This window comes from Aulonocara stuartgranti, assembly GCF_965226115.1.
Source record: "Aulonocara stuartgranti genome assembly, chromosome: 9".
In the NCBI taxonomy this organism is placed as follows: domain Eukaryota; kingdom Metazoa; phylum Chordata; class Actinopteri; order Cichliformes; family Cichlidae; genus Aulonocara; species Aulonocara stuartgranti.
The window spans coordinates 1,732,225-1,740,257 of record NC_138960.1 but is presented as its reverse complement, the minus strand read 5'-3'; the positions used below and the strand labels follow the sequence as shown (position 1 = coordinate 1,740,257).

General features: G+C 49.8%; 1 pseudogene across 1 annotated transcript; it reads right to left on the bottom strand.

The window, feature by feature from the left end:
* Positions 1 to 215: 215 nt before the first annotated feature.
* LOC309714547 lies at positions 216 to 6,003 on the bottom strand (annotated as a pseudogene). Its single transcript has 4 exons — positions 5,907 to 6,003; positions 5,603 to 5,686; positions 1,044 to 1,244; positions 216 to 831 (listed from the first exon to the last, which is right to left on the bottom strand). The product of its transcript is annotated as an uncharacterized misc_RNA (transcript).
* Positions 6,004 to 8,033: the final 2,030 nt, after the last annotated feature.

Below are 8,033 nucleotides of genomic sequence, written 5' to 3'. Positions count from 1 at the left end.
CCATTTATTAATGAATAATAAATATTTATAAATGACAAATGGGAGCCTTATTGTAAAGTTTAAAACATGTCAACATTTATTTATGATCAACAAACATTTCTAAGTATTACTGGGCATTACTATAAAAAGTATAAAGCACCAACAGTTATTTAGCATTGCTAAACTTATATACAAGCCTTTTAAAGATAGCTAAAACTATATTAAGGAAACAAATCCCATCCCTAAATTCACCACTGGCATAAAACAAAGGAAAATTATAATAATTATAATATAATAAATTATTATACCTTAACTGAAACTGCACAGCTGTATTATTTACTCTACACACATTTATACAAATTAAAACTTTAAAAAAAAACCAATAAAATAAACTAACAGGTAAATCTCTTAGTTGTGTGGAAACTCAACACATATGTGAACAGATCTTTGAAAAATGATTGGTTTTGCAGATCTTTTCTTCAGTTCAATATGCTCAAAAAAACAAAACCACTTAGAACAAATTAGGGTTTCAGACAGATTTCCCTCTTCGAATTGGAAGCAAAGTACCAGCGGCCTTCATACTTTCTATTTTGTTTTTTACTTCATCACTGCTTTGAATTGCAGCCTCACATCGCTTAGCAAAAGCTAGTACCGTCTCTCCACTAGGCTTGTTGGACAGTAGCTCCTGGTACACATTGGGGACCGCAATAGCAAGCTCCCCAACTGATGAAGTGGACACAACAGTGTTCCTGTCGAGCCCATGCTTCTGAAAAGCTTTGGTCATGGTCTTCGTCTTTGGAAATGTCTTGAGGAGGGATTTGTATCACTGCACAATGTCATTTGGCATTTGAACTGAAAATGAAAACAAAGCAAATAATTAGAAAAGCAAATGCTCAAAGCATATTAATCCATGCATATATATGTATATATATATATATATATATATATGACATAGCGAACACAGAGTAGTTTTTAGAACAAATTACAATCATAATACTATCTTTTATGTCACATTTATAGTATCCTCTTCTGTAAAATCTTCTCTTCCAAAATCTTTTGCTCACCACGCTGCCGGAGCTTCTTCTGCTCCTTCTTGGGTTTCTTGGCTCTTGAATGCTTTTTCTTGTATTTGTGCTTTCGCTTCTTTGGGGATGAAGATGAGGATGACCACACAGACGATACAGATGAAGATGCGAAAGATGAATCTGAGTTTTCAGAAGCCTTCGAGGAAAATGGATCATTGAATGGTTCGTCTTTAGGTTGCTCTGCAGGATGCAAACAACAAAATGGCTGGTTTTAGAAACAAGAAACAAGTCCCCTGTTTTTCAATTACACAATTGATGATTTAGTAAGCTTATGTGCTTAAAGAGAATGAGGATTTCGTTAAAGAAAATCTCATCATGTGAATAAGGTGTACATATATATATACATATATATATACACATACACACACACATATATAACACCCAGCACGCCCCTGCGGGCGGTTTATCCTTCAAGCTCGGGTCCTCTACCAGAGGCCTGGGAGCTTGAGGGTCCTGCGCAGTATCTTAGCTGTTCCCAGGACTGCGCTCTTCTGGACAGAGATCTCCGATGTTATTCCCGGGATCTGCTGGAGCCACTCGCCTAGCTTGGGAGTCACCGCACCTAGTGCTCCGATTACCACGGGGACCACCGTTACCTTCACCCTCCACATCCTCTCGAGCTCTTCTCTGAGCCCTTGGTATTTCTCCAGCTTCTCGTGTTCCTTCTTCCTGATATTGCTGTCATTCGGAACCGCTACATCGATCACTACGGCCGTCTTCTTCTGTTTGTCTACCACCACTATGTCCGGTTGGTTAGCCACCACCATTTTGTCCGTCTGTATCTGGAAGTCCCACAGGATCTTAGCTCGGTCATTCTCCACCACCCTTGGGGGCATCTCCCATTTTGACCTCGGGACTTCTAGGTTATACTCGGCACAGATGTTCCTGTACACTATGCCGGCCACTTGGTTATGGCGTTCCATGTATGCCTTGCCTGCTAGCATCTTGCACCCTGCTGTTATGTGCTGGATTGTCTCTGGGGCATCTTTACACAGCCTGCACCTGGGGTCTTGCCTGGTGTGATAGACCCCAGCCTCTATGGATCTTGTACTCAGAGCTTGTTCTTGTGCTGCCATGATTAGTGCCTCTGTGCTGTCTTTCAGTCCAGCTTTGTCCAGCCACTGGTAGGATTTCTGGATATCAGCCACCTCCTCTATCTGCCGGTGGTACATACCGTGCAGGGGCCTGTCCTTCCATGATGGTTCCTCGTCTCCCTCCTCTTTCTTGGGTTTCTGCTGCCTGAGGTATTCACTGAGCACTCGGTCAGTTGGGGCCATCTTCCCAATGTATTCTTGGATGTTCCTTGTCTCATCCTGGACTGTGGTGCTGACACTCACCAGTCCCCGGCCCCCTTCCTTCCGCTTAGCGTACAGCCTCAGGGTGCTGGACTTGGGGTGAAACCCTCCATGCATGGTCAGGAGCTTTCTTGTCTTTATGTCAGTGGCTTCTATCTCCTCCTTTGGCCAGCCTATTACCCCAGCAGGGTACCTGATCACGGGCAGGGCGTATGTGTTGATGGCCCGGATCTTGTTCTTACCATTCAGCTGACTCCTCAGGACTTGCCTGACCCTCTGCAGGTACTTGGTGGTTGCAGCCTTTCTAGCGGCCTCTTCATGGTTCCCATTTGCCTGCGGGATCCCCAGGTACTTGTAACTGTCCTCTATGTCTGCAATGTTGCCTTCTGGTAGTTCAATCCCCTCAGTTCTGACTACCTTCCCTCTCTTTGTTACCATCCGACTACACTTCTCCAGTCCGAACGACATTCCAATGTCATTGCTGTATAGCCTGGTAGTGTGGATCAGTGAATCGATGTCTCGTTCACTCTTGGCATACAGCTTGATGTCATCCATGTACAGGAGGTGGCTGACAACTGCTCCGTTCCGTAGTCGGTATCCGTAGCCAGTCTTGTTAATGATCTCACTGAGGGGGTTCAGGCCTATGCAGAACAGCAGTGGGGACAGAGCATCTCCTTGGTAGATCCCGCACTTGATGGTAACTTGTGCTATGGGCTTGGAGTTGGCCTCTAGTGTTGTACGCCACATCCCCATTGAGTTCCTGATGAAGGCTCTTAGGGTCCCATTGATCTTGTACAATTCTAGGCATTCCAGTATCCAGCTGTGGGGCATTGAGTCATAGGCCTTCTTGTAATCAATCCAGGCAGTGCACAGGTTGGTCAGTCTGGTCTTGCAGTCTCGGCTGATTGTTCTGTCTACCAGTAGCTGGTGTTTTGCACCTCTGGTATTCTTGCCAATTCCTTTCTGGAATTGGCAAGAATACCAGAGGTGCAAAACACCTATATATATATATATATATATATATATATATATATATATATATATATATATATATATATATATATACCCCCTCAGTGAGATCATTAACAAGACTGGCTACGGATACCGACTACGGAACGGAGCAGTTGTCAGCCACCTCCTGTACATGGATGACATCAAGCTGTATGCCAAGAGTGAACGAGACATCGATTCACTGATCCACACTACCAGGCTATACAGCAATGACATTGGAATGTCGTTCGGACTGGAGAAGTGTAGTCGGATGGTAACAAAGAGAGGGAAGGTAGTCAGAACTGAGGGGATTGAACTACCAGAAGACAACATTGCAGACATAGAGGACAGTTACAAGTACTTGGGGATCCCGCAGGCGAATGGGAACCATGAAGAGGCCGCTAGAAAAGCTGCAACCACCAAGTACCTGCAGAGGGTCAGGCAAGTCCTGAGGAGTCAGCTGAATGGTAAGAACAAGATCCGGGCCATCAACACGTACGCCCTGCCCGTGATCAGGTACCCTGCTGGGGTAATAGGCTGGCCAAAGGAGGAGATAGAAGCCACTGACATAAAGACAAGAAAGCTCCTTACCATGCATGGAGGGTTTCACCCCAAGTCCAGCACCCTGAGGCTGTACGCTAAGCGGAAGGAAGGGGGCCGAGGACTGGTGAGTGTCAGCACCACAGTCCAGGATGAGACAACGAACATCCAAGAATACATTGGGAAGATGGCCCCAACTGACCCAGTGCTCAGTGAATACCTCAGGCAGCAGAAATCCAAGAAAGAGGAGGGAGACGAGGAAACATCATGGAAGGACAGGCCCCTGCACGGTATGTACCACCGGCAGATAGAGGAGGTGGCTGATATCCAGAAATCCTACCAGTGGCTGGACAAAGCTGGACTGAAAGACAGCACAGAGGCACTAATCATGGCAGCACAAGAACAAGCTCTGAGTACAAGATCCATAGAGGCTGGGGTCTATCACACCAGGCAAGACCCCAGGTGCAGGCTGTGTAAAGATGCCCCAGAGACAATCCAGGACATAACAGCAGGGTGCAAGATGCTAGCAGGAAAGGCATACATGGAACGCCATAACCAAGTGGCCGGCATAGTGTACAGGAACCTCTGTGTCGAGTATAACCTGGAAGTCCCGAGGTCAAAATGGGAGATGCCCCCAAGGGTGGTGGAGAATGACCGAGCTAAGATCCTGTGGGACTTCCAGATACAGACGGACAAAATGGTGGTGGCTAACCAACCGGACATAGTGGTGGTAGACAAACAGAAGAAGATGGCCGTAGTGATCGATGTAGCGGTTCCGAATGACAGCAATATCAGGAAGAAGGAACACGAGAAGCTGGAGAAATACCAAGGTCTCAGAGAAGAGCTCGAGAGGATGTGGAGGGTGAAGGTAACGGTGGTCCCCGTGGTAATCGGAGCACTAGGTGCGGTGACTCCCAAGCTAGGCGAGTGGCTCCAGCAGATCCCGGGAACAACATTGGAGATCTCTGTCCAGAAGAGTGCAGTGCTGGGAACGAAGGGAGGAGTTGGACCAGGAGGAACCCATGCAGTTGGGGCACTCCCGGGTTAGCGCCACTGAGCGCCATCGCCGTTTGGTTTCGGGTGAGTGCTTGTTTTGTGGCAAGACAGGCCATTTCGTGGCAACCTGCCCGTTGCGATCAAAAGGGCGCGCCCGCCAGTAAAGGCAGGAATACTGGTGGGCGGGCTCTCTCAAGATTCTCCTCCACGTCTTCTGCTGCCAGCCAAGATAACTAAGCAAACCATGACACACTCTCTCTCCGCTTTAATAGACTCTGGCGCCGAACAAAACTTCATTGACTCACACCTCGCCAAACGCTTAAACTTGGTCTCCGACCCGTTGCCACACCCCCTTCGTGTTTCTGCTTTGTCGGGGCAGCGCCTACCAGACATCACTCATGTTACGGAGCCGGTTACCCTCACGTTATCTGGCAATCATTCTGAGACAATCAGCCTTTTTGTGTTTCAGGCTCCGCACGCCCCCCTGGTTTTGGGCCACCCCTGGTTGCAGCAACACAATCCGCGCATAAATTGGAAGAGGGGGGTGCGTGTCTGGGTGGGGGTAGGAGTGTCATATGAACTGTCTTAGATCAGCCCCTCCCCTCGCCTCTACTGTCGAACCGCCCCCGGCTTTGGAACCACCGGACCTCTCCTCTGTGCCGCCAGTTTATCACGACTTGGCCGAGGTGTTTTGCAAAGACAGGGCGAGGTCGTTACCCCCCCACCGGCCGTACGACTGCGCCATTGAATTGCTTCCTGGGGCTCCGTTACCTACGAGCCGCTTGTACAGCATCTCGCGGCCTAAGCGGGAAGCAATGGAGACTTACATCTCAGAATCCTTGGCTGCTGGCATAATACGCCCTTCCTCGTCCCCGGTAGGGGCTGGTTTTTTCTTTGTTGAGAAGAAGGACAAATCGCTACGTCCTTGCATTGATTACCGGGGGCTGAACAAAATTACAGTCAGGAATAAATATCCTCTCCCGCTTCTCTCATCTGCATTCGAACTCCTTCACGGGGCCACCATGTTCAGCAAAGTGGACCTCCGAAATGCATATCACCTGGTCAGACTCTGAGACGGCGATGAGTGGAAAACCGCTTTTAACACACACCTCGGTCATTTCGAGTACCTGGTGATGCCTTTCGGGCTAACCAACGCCCCAGCCATCTTCCAAGCGTTGGTTAACGACGTGCTCCGTGATTTCCTAGATCGGTTCGTTTTCGTCTATCTGGACGACATCCTGATTTTCTCTAAGACTGAAACCGAACATGTAACCCATGTAAAACAGGTCCTGCAGCGGCTGCCGGAGAACAGACTCTTTGTAAAGGGGGAGAAATGTGAATTCCACGTTCAAACAGTGGCGTTCCTGGGTTACATAATTGACCAGGGTAACCTCAAACCGGATCCGGCCAAGATCAAAGCTGTTGTGGAATGGCCGGAACCAACTGATCGCCGTCAGCTTCAGCAGTTCCTCGGCTTTGCCAACTTTTATCGCCGGTTCATTAGGGACTTCAGTAAAATCGCTCTGCCTTTGACCCACTTAACCTCTCCTAAGTTCTCTTTTCAGTGGGATCAGGCGGCCCAAAAGGCCTTCACACAGCTCAAGGACCGATTCACCACCGCACCCATCCTGGCTCAGCCTGACTTGCGACTCCAATTCATTGTGGAGGTGGATGCCTCCGACTCGGGGGTCGGCGCGGTGCTCTCACAACAGCGAGAGGGTAAGCTACGGCCCTGTGCCTTCTTCTCTCGCCGCCTCTCCCCAGCCGAACGCAACTATGACGTGGGAGACCGGGAGCTCTTGGCTATAAAACTGGCCTTGGAGGAATGGAGGCACTGGTTGGAGGGCACGACTCAGCCATTCATTGTATGGACGGACCACAAAAACCTGGCTTACCTGCAAACAGCAAAACGTCTCAACGCTCGACAGGCCAGGTGGGCTCTTTTTTTCACCCGTTTCAACTTTTCAATCTCTTACAGACCGGGCTCGCGGAATGTGAAGCCGGATGCCCTATCACGGCAGTTCTCGGTGCCTGAGGAGAGGCAGGACCCTGAGCCCATCCTGCCAGCGACTTGTGCCGTTGGTACAATAACATGGGAAATCGAGTCGGCCATTCGTGAGGCTCAGCGGGCTGAACCAGATCCAGGAGGAGGACCAGCGGGGCGGCTCTTTGTTCCATCGGCCACTCGGTCTCAGGTACTGCATTGGGCTCACACTGCCCGCTTCACATGTCACCCAGGAGTACACAGAATGATCACCTTCCTTCAGCGCTACTTCTGGTGGCCCACATTATCGCGAGACGTTCGGGAGTACGTCTCTGCCTGTTCAACCTGCGCCTGCAACAAGCTGGGACATCAACCTCCGGCCGGCTTGCTGCTACCTTTACCCACACCGTCTCGGCCGTGGTCCCATATCGCGGTGGATTTTGTTACCGGCCTCCCACAGTCAGCAGGTAACACCACTATAATGACTATTGTTGACCGCTTTTCAAAGGCTGCGCATTTTGTTGCACTCCCCAAGCTCCCGACGGCCCTGGAGACGGCTCGGCATCTCACGCATCATGTGTTCCGCCTCCATGGCATCCCGGAGGACGTGGTCTCGGATCGTGGGCCGCAATTCACCTCTCGTGTGTGGAAGGAGTTCTGCTCGGCGCTAGGAGCCAAGGTCAGTCTCTCCTCTGGTTACCACCCACAGAGCAACGGACAAACTGAGCGCACTAACCAGGAGCTGGAGACTGCTCTGCGCTGCATAGTTGCTTCCAACCAAACCATCTGGAGCGACCAACTGCCCTGGGTGGAATATGCCAACAACAGCCTGACATCTTCAGCTACAGGGCAATCTCCGTTTGAGGCCTCCCTGGGGTATCAGCCTCCTCTGTTCCCTGCTCTGGAAGGTGAGCACTTTGTCCCTTCGGTCCAGTTTCACCTTCGTAGGTGTCGCCGGGTTTGGAGGGCCACCCGTGCGGCCTTGCTGCGCACGAAAGAACGCTACAAACGTCTGGCTGACCGGCGCCGCACTCACGCTCCTGAGTACACCATCGGTCAAAAGGTTTGGTTGTCCACACGCTTCGTTCCTGTTCATGCCGAATCGAAGAAGCTCACCTCAACCTTCATCGGGCCTTTTGAAATTGCTGCTTTGATAAACCCTGT